Raw genomic sequence first — 14,142 nt, 5'->3', positions numbered from 1 at the left:
CTCCTTACCTTTACCCTGGATAGTTCCTTGAGCTATCACAATTTGATTAAGGAGCTCAGCTACTATACACTCAATTTTGTTCATATGAAAATTCATAACGAATGTGGAAAAGGAATCAAGCAATGACTGTAGTATCAAATCATTCTGTAGATATGCATATATAGAGAAATTTAAAACCTCAAGACGCTCAATCAAATTGATCATCTTAAGTACACATGCTGACACATCAACACCCTCAGCCATCTTAAACCCGAACAATTGCTTTGATATCTGATATCTAGCAGTTTTGCTCTGTTCACCATACAACTCTTGAAGGTGAAGAATGATGCTAGCAGCATCAATTATTTTGTCATGCTGTCTCTATAGACCATTAGTCATGGAAGCCAAGATATAACACCTAGCTTGCATGTCATCAGAGCGCAACTTCTCAAGTGTAGCATGTTCCTTTTCCAATGCCCCTAGAGGAAGGGGACAGGGAACCTTGGTCTCAAGTACATAAGCAATGTGTTCAGAATTGAGAACTATTCTCAAATTCCTAAGCCAGTCAATTGGTTAGCATCAAGTATGCTCGCAAGTGGATTAAAGGGGGCCATTTTTAATCTGCAAAGGATAATAGATTATTAGTGATTTGTTATGTAATTACATTTTGATTTTGGTCTTTAAATCAAAATGATGCCTCCCACTAACTTGGCGAATCTCACACTTCGTAATGAGAAACGGAAATCCTTGTTGGTGGATTTGTAGCAGCTGATTGGTTTCTTATTAAATTTTAATATCCCTCACGTTTAGTCATTTATTGTGTTACCAAAATTTCATAAGTAAATATCTCATATTATATGCATCTCATGCATGATCCAATCATTAATACTTCGGCTCCTAATACTTTGAACCTTATGTTTAGTTGATTATTGGTCATTGTACATAGTTAAGTTAAGCCCACTATTCAATAAATATAATTGCAATATTAGAACCTTATCGTGAGTCGACATATTGGCCGCTAATGGCAATTATACTTATAACATCAAATGTTTAATAAAATTTAACAGATTTATCACATGATCTTTCATAATCCTCACAATTTTTCCATGACCAATTATTAAGACCATAAAAATCTTCAAACTTTATATAGTGGAGAGCCATGATATCGATTTCCCAAATCATACCATTTATCAACTTAATATTAATTGGAAGATTTTAGTCTTTATTAGGTCTCACCAGTGAACATTCATTTTAAACATACATCCCATACATATTAAAGCAGATAAATAAACTCTTATGATTAAGGGCTATCTATTCTAATTTAATTCTAGAGCCATGAATTAAATTTAGGCACCTAGGGTTATAATAAATTATAAGAAAACTAAAAGCCTAAATCAAATCTGGTTTTCTTGTATCTAAAATGATTCGGTTCCCTTCTGATTCTTGGATCTTCAAATTTCTTCACTTATAACACTTTAAAATTTATAAACCTTAGCATACTAAGGTGAAATAAGATTACAAAATCAAAAAGCGCCGAAATAACTAATTACAATCCTAATGCAAATAACTAAATTTACAACCTAAAAGAATAGATTATAGAAATACATCAAATAAATTCCTAAGCCCAAAATCATCCTACATGCAATCATATTGACCAATCTCATTTTAAAACTTAAAATTTCTCATACAACTTTTCATACAGCCAATCAAGTGCTTGTACAGCTGATCAATTGAGAATTGAACTATACAACCGATCTGTTATACTGCACAATTGATCCATTATGTTGCATAGCCGTTCAGTTGTACATGCACAATTGATCCATTATGTTGCATAGCCGTTCAGTTGTACATGCACAACCGATCAATTGTACTGCACAACCGATCGATTGTATGATATGATGATCGGTTTTGCACTGTTCTTCTAATAACAACGACTTTAATCTTCAAAAACCTCAATTTCTCAACAAGTAAGATCTGATACCATTGTTATACATCACATATATAGCGTAGGGAAGCAATAAATTGATTCACAACACTTGGACAATTAGGTTTACAAGTTGAAATTGAGGTTTAGGTTAGAAAAACGAATTTTCCTTTTAATGAAGAAATGAAAAACATAAAACCTTGAACAACATATTTCTTTTCTTATCTTGATGTTGATTCGGATAGAAAAACAAATAGAGATTTGCAAATGCAAATCCTCTAGATTATCTCACATAATTGACTCTTTGGCAAAGCTTGAATTCTTTGAAGAAAAACCAAGAACGCTTCTTCTTCTTCTTCTTCTTCTTCTTCTTCTCTGTCCTTTTTTGTCTTTTTCAAAAGTTAGGTTATGTATCAATTCAAAACCATTTTGAAAATGACATATTGATAATGTAAACTTTCATTTTGGTCCCCAATGGTTGCTATCTATGCAGCTACAATCTAAGGCAGTGTACCTATCGATGCAGTCTAGCACTAATGGCGAGTATCAAGGTCGCATTCCTCGGGAAAGTGAAAGCCCAGAGTTACTCCTTTGTTCTTTGTTATATTAAACTAAAATGAATGATGAATAATTTCTAAACTAACTAATAGCTACAAGCTAAGTTCTAAGGGAGATGCAGGAATAAATGGATAAATGAAATAACCAAGACAAGAAAGCAAACCCAAAGGGAACCTAAACTAGTTGCCAATCAAACAAAAGATAAAGGATTCACTTTCTCTCTCTCGATAACCGAATTCCTAAACCTAATAACCTAAAGTTGGAATCTCTTCCTAACGATTGATTCTTAAATTAGCATTAAGCTTTAATCCGCCTCTATTAAGCTTTATTAATTCTTGATCTGGCTAGTTAATTATCCTTATCTCTAAGCGATTATTAACAAGTTCTTGCTATTCAAAATTCTAATTGCCAAACGGATTTCTCAATCTCATAAAGCAATCTAAACATCACAATTCACAACGTCTAATGAATAATGCATTATCTTATTAATACTAAAAACAAGAAGAATACAAAATTAACCCAAACAATCCAACAATATAATATCAAGCCAACATAGTTAAGAAATCCCAATGGATTAAAGCAGTCTAGCTAAACATGTTCATGTTTAAAACAATCTAGGAAATCAATTACAATGAAAGAATAATGAAAATAAAACATGTACACCCTTTTCTCTCGAATTGGATGAACAGCTCCAAATCCTGGATCTACACTTTGATTAATCTCCCAAACGCCTCTTGAATTGCTCCACTCTGTTTTGCACTTGGAACCTTGCGATTCGGGATTCTTACTCCATGACTCTCTCGCACTCAATCTGTCGAGAACCGAACCAGTAGCCAGGCTCTATGTCACTCCTTCCCCCTCCTTTTTTTCTCTAAGGAATTTTTCTTATATATTTAACTCAGCACGGCCGTGGTCAAGTGAAGTCCGGCTATGGATCTCACCAAGTAGGGTTTCACCACGGCTGTGTTGCTACCCGTGTTGATCCCCGTTTTAGCCACCACGGGCCGTGCTGAAGGTCGTGGTGGCTATGGAAACCGTTCCCAAAGTGCCAATTTCAAGAATCAAAGCCAATGGTTGAGCAGGGCCAGAGTCCAGGCCGTGCTCAATGTGTACATTGCAGGCTCTTGTCCGATCTTGATGAATTCTCGTCCGTTTCGGCACGTATTGATCTATAATTGCTTAAACACCGATGACGGTCCTATAAATATTCCTAAAATGCAAAAGAACACAAAACACGGGTGATCTGGGAATAAAAGCACAATAATTGCTAAGAACATACGCAATAATATGCAAGCAAATATGTGTAAAACTATGCTCATCACTATTCCCAAGACAAAAATTCCCAATAAAAACAACTCATATGCAAAATCATAACCCAAAGCAGAATAAAACTAAGTGGTAATGAAATATGATAAAAAAGGTGAAAGAGGGGGTTATCCACAGAATCAATAAACGAATGAAGGCTATTTGGCTAGAATGAAAAATGTAAGTTCCTCTATCATACCAAAGTGTTAAACTCTCCTTATGGCCCTCATAAGCATTACCGAGCAAGTTCTAAAAATAAAGATAGTAATTGGCACTCTCAACAAGAATTAAATAAAAGCATATAGAGTGTATGCTTACAATTGAGACTCAATTTCTCACAAGTGTGCTTTTTGAGTAGGTTCCAAACAAAAATCATTAAAACAGAATTAAATATACCAAAGCAACTTAGTGCAAAACTCAAACTAAATAGCTTACATTCTTTTACAAGACTCAACACTATCGGTTTTACCCGATCACATGGACATAAACATGAATTCCAAATCAAGTCAACAGTAAGAGCATAGAAACAAAGTGAAAATTTTTCAAAATTTTACAAAAAATTGCACAAAGAATAAACAAATAACTGAGATGGGATAAATATCACCCACCCCACACTTGAAGGACACACTGTCCCCAGTGTACCAAAAGAATATATATAAGAAATGAAAAAGGAAAAAGAATTAATACTGCCCTGAGTATGGCTCCGGAGTGAAAAGAGGTGCATCATCAGGGATATCAGGGCGCTGTGTGGTAAAGAGTGGCTGCAAATAATAAAATAAGGAATTAAAATCGAAACTGAAACAAAAATTAAATAAAATATGAAAACTAAAACTAATAAAATGTTTCAAAACAAAAGGTTAAAATATTATAGATTAAAGATAAAATTGGGGTGCCTCCCAAAAGCGCTTCTTTTTTATGTGATGAGTCTTCTTAGTTGGACTCATGGTGAAAAGCAAACATTGGGGATTGATGACCATCCATCCTTCTTCCAAGCAAATGGCTTCAAGTATTCGCTTAGAGGACTAATCATCAAATTCCTCTTCCTGATGGTCAAGCAAGCTACCAGTATGATGGGCAAAACTCGCTCCTCATATTTTGCACATAGTGATGATGCTCTAGGGGCTCTTCCAATTTGAAAGCTGGAGTTTCACCAATTGGAAGGATCGACGGTTGGGCAATTTCTTTAGGAATGTCGATGGTTTTGTCCAGTCCTTGGCTTGGTTCACTTGCTAGAAGAAACTCGAGCTCCTCCAAGACTTCTTCATTGGATAACTCGTGCTCATCTTCCATCATCCAAGGGACTTATGGAAAATCCACCAAAAATTCCTGTAACTGCAACTCGGCATCATCAACTGTACATTCCTGTTGATAGTCTTTCAAAGGAATCATGTTCGCCTCTTCCTTTTCTGGTTCCATCTCTATGTTCAAGAAATCATCTTGCACAGAACCATCATCATCAAACATAGTAGATAAACCAGAAAAATTCTCACCTGAATGCAAAGTGATGGCGCTCAAATATTCCTCGGATTCAGTAGCGTTTGATGGAGTTCCCCATTGTTCTGCCGCTAGTAACTTGAAGATCAAGACTACTTAATGCTCTATGTTCTCAATCGAGGCTTGTTAACCTTCAAGTACCCTCTCTGTTTATTGGAATCTATTCTCAAGACTTGTAAAGAACCTCATCATCAGCTCCTTTGACACTAACTCTTCATCTTGAGTTGAAGGTGCAAGATTAGGCTGCTGATGTGGTTGCTGAGATCCTGGTGGTTCTTGGCCATCTAAGCTCCATCCAAAGGGTGAATGAGTGCTCCACTCTTGATTGTAGGTGCTTCCATACGAGTCATTTGGCCAACTTCCCGTATAATTGACCTGTTCATAGTTATAAGTACAATGAGTAAAATCACTGCAGAATGGACAATCATTACTCAAATGTAAACCATAACAAAATTCACAAAAAACTTAAGATGAAAGGATAGGAGTGGAGAGTTGATCGGTAGCCTTGCAAAACGATTCCACTCGAGCTTCTAAAGATGCACGGGTATCCCAATTTTTAGGACTCTCTTAGTTCCTGATCCCATTTTCTAATGCGTCATACAAAGAGTTTGAGTTTAGCATTGAACCTCCTTATCATTCACTACCTGAATCATAAACTTAAACTAAATAAATATGTACAAATAAAATAAAATAAAATAAACAAATAAAAATAAAAACCATAAAATAATAAGAAAAAAAAAGGCTAAACTAACAAATAGTAAATTTCACTCTAGTTTTCAAATAGTTTCCCTGGCAACGGCGCCAAAAACTTGATGGTTGCTATCTATGCAGCTATAATCTAAGGCAGTGTACCTATCGATGCAGTCTAGCACTAATGGTGAGTATCAAGGTTGTATTCCTCAGAAAAGTGAAAGCCTAGAGTTACTCCTTTGTTCTTTATTATATTAACCTAAAAGGAATGTTGAATAATTTCTAAACTAACTAATAGCTATAAGATAAGTTCTAAGGGAGATGCAAGAATAAATGGATAAATGAAATAACCAAGACAAGAAAGCAAACCCAAAGGGAACCTAAACTAGTTGCCAATCAAACAAAAGATAAAGGATTGATGACTCCAATTATGCTACCCATGGATGAATTCTTAACTCAATTCGGTTTCTCTCTTGAGATAACCGAATTCCTAAACCTAATAACCTAAAGTTGGAATCTCTTCCTTACGATTGATTCTTAAATTAGCATTAAGCTTTAATCCGTCTCTAATTAAGCTTTGTTAATTCTTAATCTAGCTAGTTAATTATCCTTATCTCTAAGTGATTATTAACCAGTTCTTGCTATTCAAAATTCCAATTGCCAAATGGATTTCTCAATGACATAAAGTAATCTAAACACCACAATTCACAACGTCTCATGAATAATGCATTATCTTATTAATACTGAAAGCAAGAAGAATACAAAACTAACTCAAACAATCCAACAATATAATATTAAGCCAACATAGTAAAGAAATCCCAATGGATTTAATCAATCTAGCTAAACATGTTCATTATCAAAACCCACAACAATTCAATTACAACAATGAGTAAAGGTAGAAAAACCCGATTACACCCTTGGATGAGAGTAAGCAGCCCCAATTCCTCTTGCTCGAATTGAATCGATTCTTGTTCCTCTTGCTCGAATTGAATCGATTCTTGTTCCTCTTGCTCAAATTGAAACCAATCAACGAACCTTGCCCAATCTTCAATCTTTGAAGGGAATCCAATTAAAACCTTGGTCCAAGTCTCCTTTTTCCTTAGTTCCAGCTCAGAAAACCCTAAGACAGAGAAAAATTAGGATTTGGGACGTTCTCCCCCGTTCTTCTTCTTTTCTTTCCTCTCTTCTTTCTTTTAATTAATTTGTCCTGTCGCCGCGAACATGGCCGTGTTTATGCTCGTGTTGGGAACACGGGCTGGTGTTGATGGGCGTGTTTGGAACACGGCCCTGTGCTAATGCCCATGTTACTCTCTGTGGTCGTGCTCCCTAACGCCTCTTCTTCTTTGATGTCTAATGCACCCAACACGGCCCGTTTTGGTGCCCATGTTGGGAACACGGCCAGTGTTAAAACCAACACGGCCATGTTTAGATTAAGGATGCACGAACTCGACTTGTTTCGATAACTTTAACATCCAATTCTGCTCCAATTCTCCTTTTATCACTCTTTGACTTCTTTTAGACCTAAAGCACACAAACAAACGCATAGGGTGAGTGTTGGGACCAATTCACATCCAAATATACATAAAATCAGCCTTAAAAATCCCATTTAGATGTGTGTATAACACATATCAACAGGGAAAGAAACATGGATGATCCATTTGTACACCCTGTGGTTGTTTATTACATGCAGGACCAATTCCATCAATACGGCAAATGGCATGAACATGGTCGGTGGAAGAACTATCAAATGGGGGTAAGCTAAAACTAACACAGTCATCCCCTACATTAAGTTCTAACTTTCCATCAAATATGTCTATTTTAGCTCTAGCTGTGGCAAGGAAAGGTCTCCCCAAAATCAATGGTACACCATGCTCATTACCCATATCTATAACCACAAAGTCCATAGGAAATATGAACTTATCTACCTTAACTAGCAATTCTCCATAATTTCCCTAGGAAGCTTAACAGAACGGTCAGCTAATTGAATGCACATCCTAGTGGATTTTGCCTCCCCCAAACCTAGCTTATTGAACAAACTAGTGGGCATGACATTTATGCTAGCCCCCAAATCAGCTAGTGCATCATCAACACACAAATTACCTAAAGTGCAAGGAATAGTGAAACTCCCTGGATCGTGACGTTTCTCTGGCAAGTTGCTCTGAAACACCACTGAGCACTCCTCGTTAAGCTGAACATAGGCTACCTCCTTCAACTTCCTTTTTCTGCTAAGTATGTCCTTTAAGAACTTGGCATACTTTGGCATTTGCTCCAATGCATCAATAAAAGGTAAGTTAATATACAGTTTTCTAAAAATATCTAAAAACTTACTGAACTGCTCTTACGCCTCTGCTTGTTTGCCTCTAGTAGGATAAGGAATCTTAGGTTGATATTCCCTGACTGGAATTGATTTCACCTTTTGTCCCTCAGGTTCCCTAACCTTGCTGCTCGCCTCAACCTGCACATCAATAGTGGAGTCGTCAAAAACAGGCTTAGAAGGAGCTGAAACTAACTTACCTGAATGCAAAGTGATGGCGTTCACATGCTCCCTCGGGTTAGACTCAATGGTGCTAGGGAGCGCTTCTTGTTACCTCTCAGACAACGTCTTAGAGATTTGGCCAATCTGGGTCTCCAAGTTCTGAATCGAGGCCTGCTGGTTCCTAAGTGCACTATCAATTTGGTGGAACCTCATCTCCATAGACGTTACAAAATTCATCATAAGCTCCTCTAAATTTGACTTCTTTTTTGGTGGAGGAGGAGCTTGTGCAGGCCTAGCTGGCTGTTGCTGCGGATGCTGATGAAGTCTTTGAAAACCAGGTGGACCCTGAGCATTATTGTTCCTCCAACTGAAGTTAGGATGATTGCGCCACCCAAGGTTATATGTGTTGCTGTAAGGATCATTCTGCTGCCTTAGGGCATTCCCCATATAGTCAACCTGCTCAACATCAGAAGACACAGCAAAAACAGATGGAAAAGTAGAGGAAGATGAAGCAAACATACCTCCCACAGTACAGTTCGCACTATAGTGCGGGCCACCATAAAACTCGCAGCCAATGTTCGCTGTATGAACCGGCATCTAGAGTTAGTTAATCTTCTTGGTCAGAAGCTCCACCTGAGCTGCCAAGGCTGCTGTAGAATCTATTTGGTTAACCACTCCTTGTCTTCCTGGTCGGCTCCTAGAGGATTGCCACTGATAATTGTTCATGGCTATTTCCTCTATCAAATTATGAGCCTGCTTGGACGTCTTACTGTTTAGCGCCCCACCTGCTGCAGCATCCACCATCTGCCTCATCGTAAGGTTTAACCTGCATCCATACTGGCAATCCGTGATGTGGGCAGCATCTCAAAAGATCCTTAAACCTCTCCCATGCATCGTACATGCTTTCATCATCAAACTACACAAAAGAAAATATGTCATTTTTAAGTTTAGCAGTTTTAGCGGGAGGAAAATACTTGTATAAAATTTTTTCGGCCAACGCCTTCCAAGTAGTAATTGTCTGCTGTGGAAGAGATTGCAACCATCTCTTGGCTCTGTCCTTCAAGGAAAATGGAAATAATCTCAGCCTAATGGCGTCATCGGTTGTTCCATTTATTTTGAATGTGTCACAAATCTCCAGAAAGTTAGAGATATGAGCATTGGGATCCTCGCTGGGCAATCCTCCAAACTGCACGCTCTACTGGATCATCTGGATAACATTGGCTTTTATTTCAAAGTTGTTGGCCGCTACAGCAGGTCTGACTATACTAGTTTTTGTCCCATCCAAAGATGGTCGAGCAAACTCGTACATCATCCTCTGATCATCATCGGCTTAAGGGTTGTGGTTCTCCATCACATCCGCTCCTTGAACCTGAACTGTAACTCTGTCCTCCTCCTCAACTACCTGCAAATGTCGTCTCAATAATTTGAGAGAGCACTCTAGGTCAGATAAGGGTTCTATGAGATCAGGGTTAGAGGTCTTGGTCATAAACTACCTGAAACCGATAACCAAACAACCACCAATCAACTATAACAGTAAAATAAACAAATAAATAGATAATGACTAAATTAACACAAAAACAATTCACTCTAGTTCACCATTAATTATTCCCTGGTAACGGCACCAAAAACTTGATGGGCTACTTATGCAACCTACACCTAAGGCAGTGAACCTATCGATGCGGCCTAGCACTAGTGAGTATCAAGGTTGTATCCCTGGAGATCGGGTGAACTTAGAGTTACTACTGTTCACTATGTTATTTAGTATGAAATAGAGTGTGAGAAGTCTAAATTAATTAACTAATGATTATGAATGCAAATAATGGAATAAATAGCAACTGACAATCGAAAGACAACCACAACAAAAGAAGCAAACCCAAAAGGGACCTAAGTGATGGAATTCTAAGGTTGATTTTATAAATTACCAATCTTACTACCCGTGCCTAAATCCTGAATCGAACTCGGCTCCTCTCTCAAGCTCACCAAGTTCCTAAACCTGCACTAACCTAATGGAATCTCTTCCTATCAGATTATTACAGATTAGCATTAAGCATGATTTAGATAGATTAAGAGTTGTTAATTCTTAATCCGGCGAGTGAATTAACCTTATCTCTAAGTGTTAACTACCAGTTCTTACTATTCAATTTTCAGTTGTAACAAGCATTTCTCAATGTCAAGAAACAACCCACAAGACAATTAATTCAACGTCTCAAACTAACTGAATCAAACTTTATTACTGAATAGCAAAAAGATTACAAGAAAGGCAATTACAAATCTAACAACTAAGCACAATCCATCACAATAAAGACCCCAATGGGTTCAAAAGATCTAACTACTCATGTTCATAGTTAAAGCAAAATAAGGAACAAATAAGGAAAAGAAAATTGAAGGCATGTACACCCTTTTCTTTCAAGTTGGATGAGAAACCCTAATTTTCCAATCCAAAATATCAAACTCTAATTTGCCTCTTGAATGCTCCCAAATGTTGTTTTGATCCTCAAATTGATGTTGAAAACAAGTGTAATCCTCCCTCAATTGATGAATTTAATCTCCCAAGGTCGACAATTGAGGTCTAGAAAACAAGTGAATTGAGTGTATACTCGAATTAGGTCAGAGAAAATCGAGCCTCCCGAATGAAAATCAAACTTTTGCCTATATACTCTCTTCAGCACGGCCATGGTCAAGCCTGTGCTGGTCAGCACGGGCGGAGTCTAGGCCATGCTGATCCCTAGGGTTCCGTTGTGTTGACCTCTTCCAGGCCGTGCCCAAGCTAGTGCTGACCACCACGGGCCATGGTGGAGGCTGTGGTGGCTATGGAAACCGTGCCAAAAGGCACTCTTGGAAGACAGCTAGTTGGCAATTCAGCACGATCAGAGTCCAGGTCGTGCTCAACCCTCAGGGTGCTAGTCCTCGCCCAACTTGATGGATTTTGGTCCGTAATCACACGTATTTCCCTCGATTGTTGATGGTGTCCTTCGAAAATGACTTGAAATGAGAAAGGAAAAAAAAGACAAGTGATTCTAGCATAGACCTGTTCAATGGGCTGGGTACCCGCCCGGCCCGCCCAGGCCCGCACTATTTGGGCCGGGTTTGGACAATGATTTTTATGTACAAGCCCGGCCCGGCCCGAACCCATAAAAAGCCCGTACTTTTAGGGCCGGGCTTGGGATTTATATAAAAACCCAACTTAGGCCCGGCCCGGCCCGATATATAATTTAGTTAGAAATAAAAATGACATACCTGGGAATCGAACTCGTGGCCTTTACTACCTATTAAGTGTTATATACCACTGGAGTACACGCTGTATCTTTTTATAATTTTGTTGTGATTAATAATATATCAACAAAAGAACCATAAATCTAAATGTAACAATTTGGCTCCCATTGCAATTGTTTGACGCCTCCTTCTCCTTTCAGCTGTACTTAGATCTGTGCGGCTCCTTCTCCTTCTCCATCTCCATCCAACCAAATCCTTCTCACCTGCTTTGGCTTCTTATTCACCGGCTTCTTTAGTCATAGGTTTTATCATCTTCGGCAATTACCTTCTACTTGTTCTTGTTACTAACACTGTATGCTTTTATTTGGCTATATTACGAGTCCTTCTGTGACTTTGGACAGGGTGCTTGTTCAAATTACTTATGTTTACTTGTGATTTGTTGTAGAGTGTAGAGCTCACAAGTGAAACTATTGAATTCCTGAGGGGAATCTACAAATTGTTCGACCTGCAGAACTTGAAGATATTTTTTCTACTGCACCAGAAAGGTACTCTAGCTTTCTCTTGAGGCATTACTATGCACCCAGATGGCTAATCTCCCATCTTTTTATTGTTTGTTTGATTTTGGACTTCTTTGAATATGGTGACTGATTTGTTTAAATTTCGTATTCACATTAGTATTGTTGATGAACACGTGGAACCTTTGCACATTTGTAAATGTTAATTTGTGTTTCTGATGCATGTTATGATAAACTGGTTCTAACATGGTTTTTTCCCATCTAAGTGTTATTCACATACGGATTAGAGTATTTATTCTTTACTTTGTGTTTCCAATGTATATATCCAACCTTATTCCTATATTACATTTGACAAATATTTTTTTTTATAATGCAGATTAAAATTTAGTTCATGGCTGAGGAACAAAATTCCATAGTACCCCAAAATGACAAATATAAACAGCCCATTGAGGATGGCTTTGCAGAATATGAAGTTTCCAAAAAGCGAGCAAAGACTACTTCAATTGTTTGGGAACATTTTGAGCTAATCACAAAAGAAACAAATGGAGATGAAGCCAAAGCGAAATGTAAGCACTGTAAGTCTATTTTGGGTGCTGCTGCAAAAAATGGAACATCACATTTAAGGCGTCATTTAACTAAATGCACAAAAATTGGAACTGCAGATATTAAACAATTTCTTATAGGTAGTGAAGTTTTAAGTGATGGGAGTAATTCTATAAAGAATTATAAGTTTGATCATGATGGATTGCGCCATTGCATTAGCATGTTTGTTGTTGAAGGTTCTCATCCTTTTACTATTGTAGAAGAAAAGGGTTTTAGGCGCATGTTGTGTAAGGCGTGTCCTCAATTTAGAGTATATAGTAGGCATACTCTAAAAAGAGACATTCTTTCTTTGTATGTGAAAGAAAGGGATAAACTTAGAGAAATGATTTTCAATGCTCCTGGTAAAATTTGTTTGACAACTGATAATTGGAAGAGTCAACATACAAAACTTGAGTATATTTGCATTACTGCTCATTTTATTGATGATAAGTGGAAACTACAAAAGAGAATTTTGAGATTTAGAGCATTAGTTCCACCTTATGACGGCTTGTGCATAGCTGATGAGATTGACTTATTTTTATCTCAATGGAATTTGAAGCATAAAATATTCTCAATCACTGCTGATAATGCTTCTTACAATGATACTATGATTTCTATCCTTAATGGTCGTCTCGCAACAAAAGAGTTTCTCGTATGTAATGGAGAGTTTTTTCAAATCCGTTGTTGTGCTCATATTTTAAACTTAATCGTACAATCAGGTTTGGATAGTATCAGTGATATTATTAATAAGATCAGAGAAATTATGAAGTATATTGATAAATCACAGGTACGTAGAAAAAAGTTTTTTGATGTTGCAAAGAAAAGTTTTCACTTAGATGTTAGGAGAAGATTTAGGTTTGATTGTCCTACGAGATGGAATTCGACTTATACAATGCTTGATAATGCTCTTTACTACAAGAATGTGTTTGATTATTTTGGGAGTAGAAGTCATGTACTTAGATCTTATGAAATCTCAAAAATTGAATGGAAATATATTTCTATGGTTCATAAATTTTTGAAGGTGTTTTATGAAGTGACAATTATGTTTTCGGCTCATAACACTCCTACTTCAAATTTATTTTTTAGAGGAGTGTGGAAAATCCATTCAAAGTTATTAGAAGTTGCAAATGAGCCATCTCACCTTCTATGCAATACTGCTAAGACTATGCAACCTAAATTTGACAAATATTGGGCTAATTACAATGGAATTTTGAGTTGTGTTGCACTTTTAGATCCTAGATGCAAAATAAATTTTTTGAAGTATTGTTATGGGAAAATATATGGGAAAGACAAAATGGATGAGATGGTAGAGAAAGTTGTGACTACCCTTCATAAGTTGTTTGACGAGTATAGACAAGAAACTAGTTCTAGTGTTGGAACTTCAAATGAGGAACCATCAAGTGGTG

General features: G+C 37.2%; 1 non-coding gene across 1 annotated transcript; it reads left to right on the top strand.

The window, feature by feature from the left end:
- The first annotated feature begins 9,268 nt into the window (after window positions 1–9,268).
- LOC125369062 lies at window positions 9,269–9,375 on the top strand. Its single transcript, XR_007214555.1, has one exon. It is a non-coding gene; the product is annotated as a small nucleolar RNA R71 (small nucleolar RNA).
- The last annotated feature ends 4,767 nt before the right edge of the window (window positions 9,376–14,142 follow it).

Source organism: Ricinus communis, chromosome 1, assembly GCF_019578655.1.
Source record: "Ricinus communis isolate WT05 ecotype wild-type chromosome 1, ASM1957865v1, whole genome shotgun sequence".
In the NCBI taxonomy this organism is placed as follows: domain Eukaryota; kingdom Viridiplantae; phylum Streptophyta; class Magnoliopsida; order Malpighiales; family Euphorbiaceae; genus Ricinus; species Ricinus communis.
The sequence above is the reverse complement of the archived record's forward strand: the minus strand, read 5'-3'. Positions and strand labels throughout refer to the sequence as shown.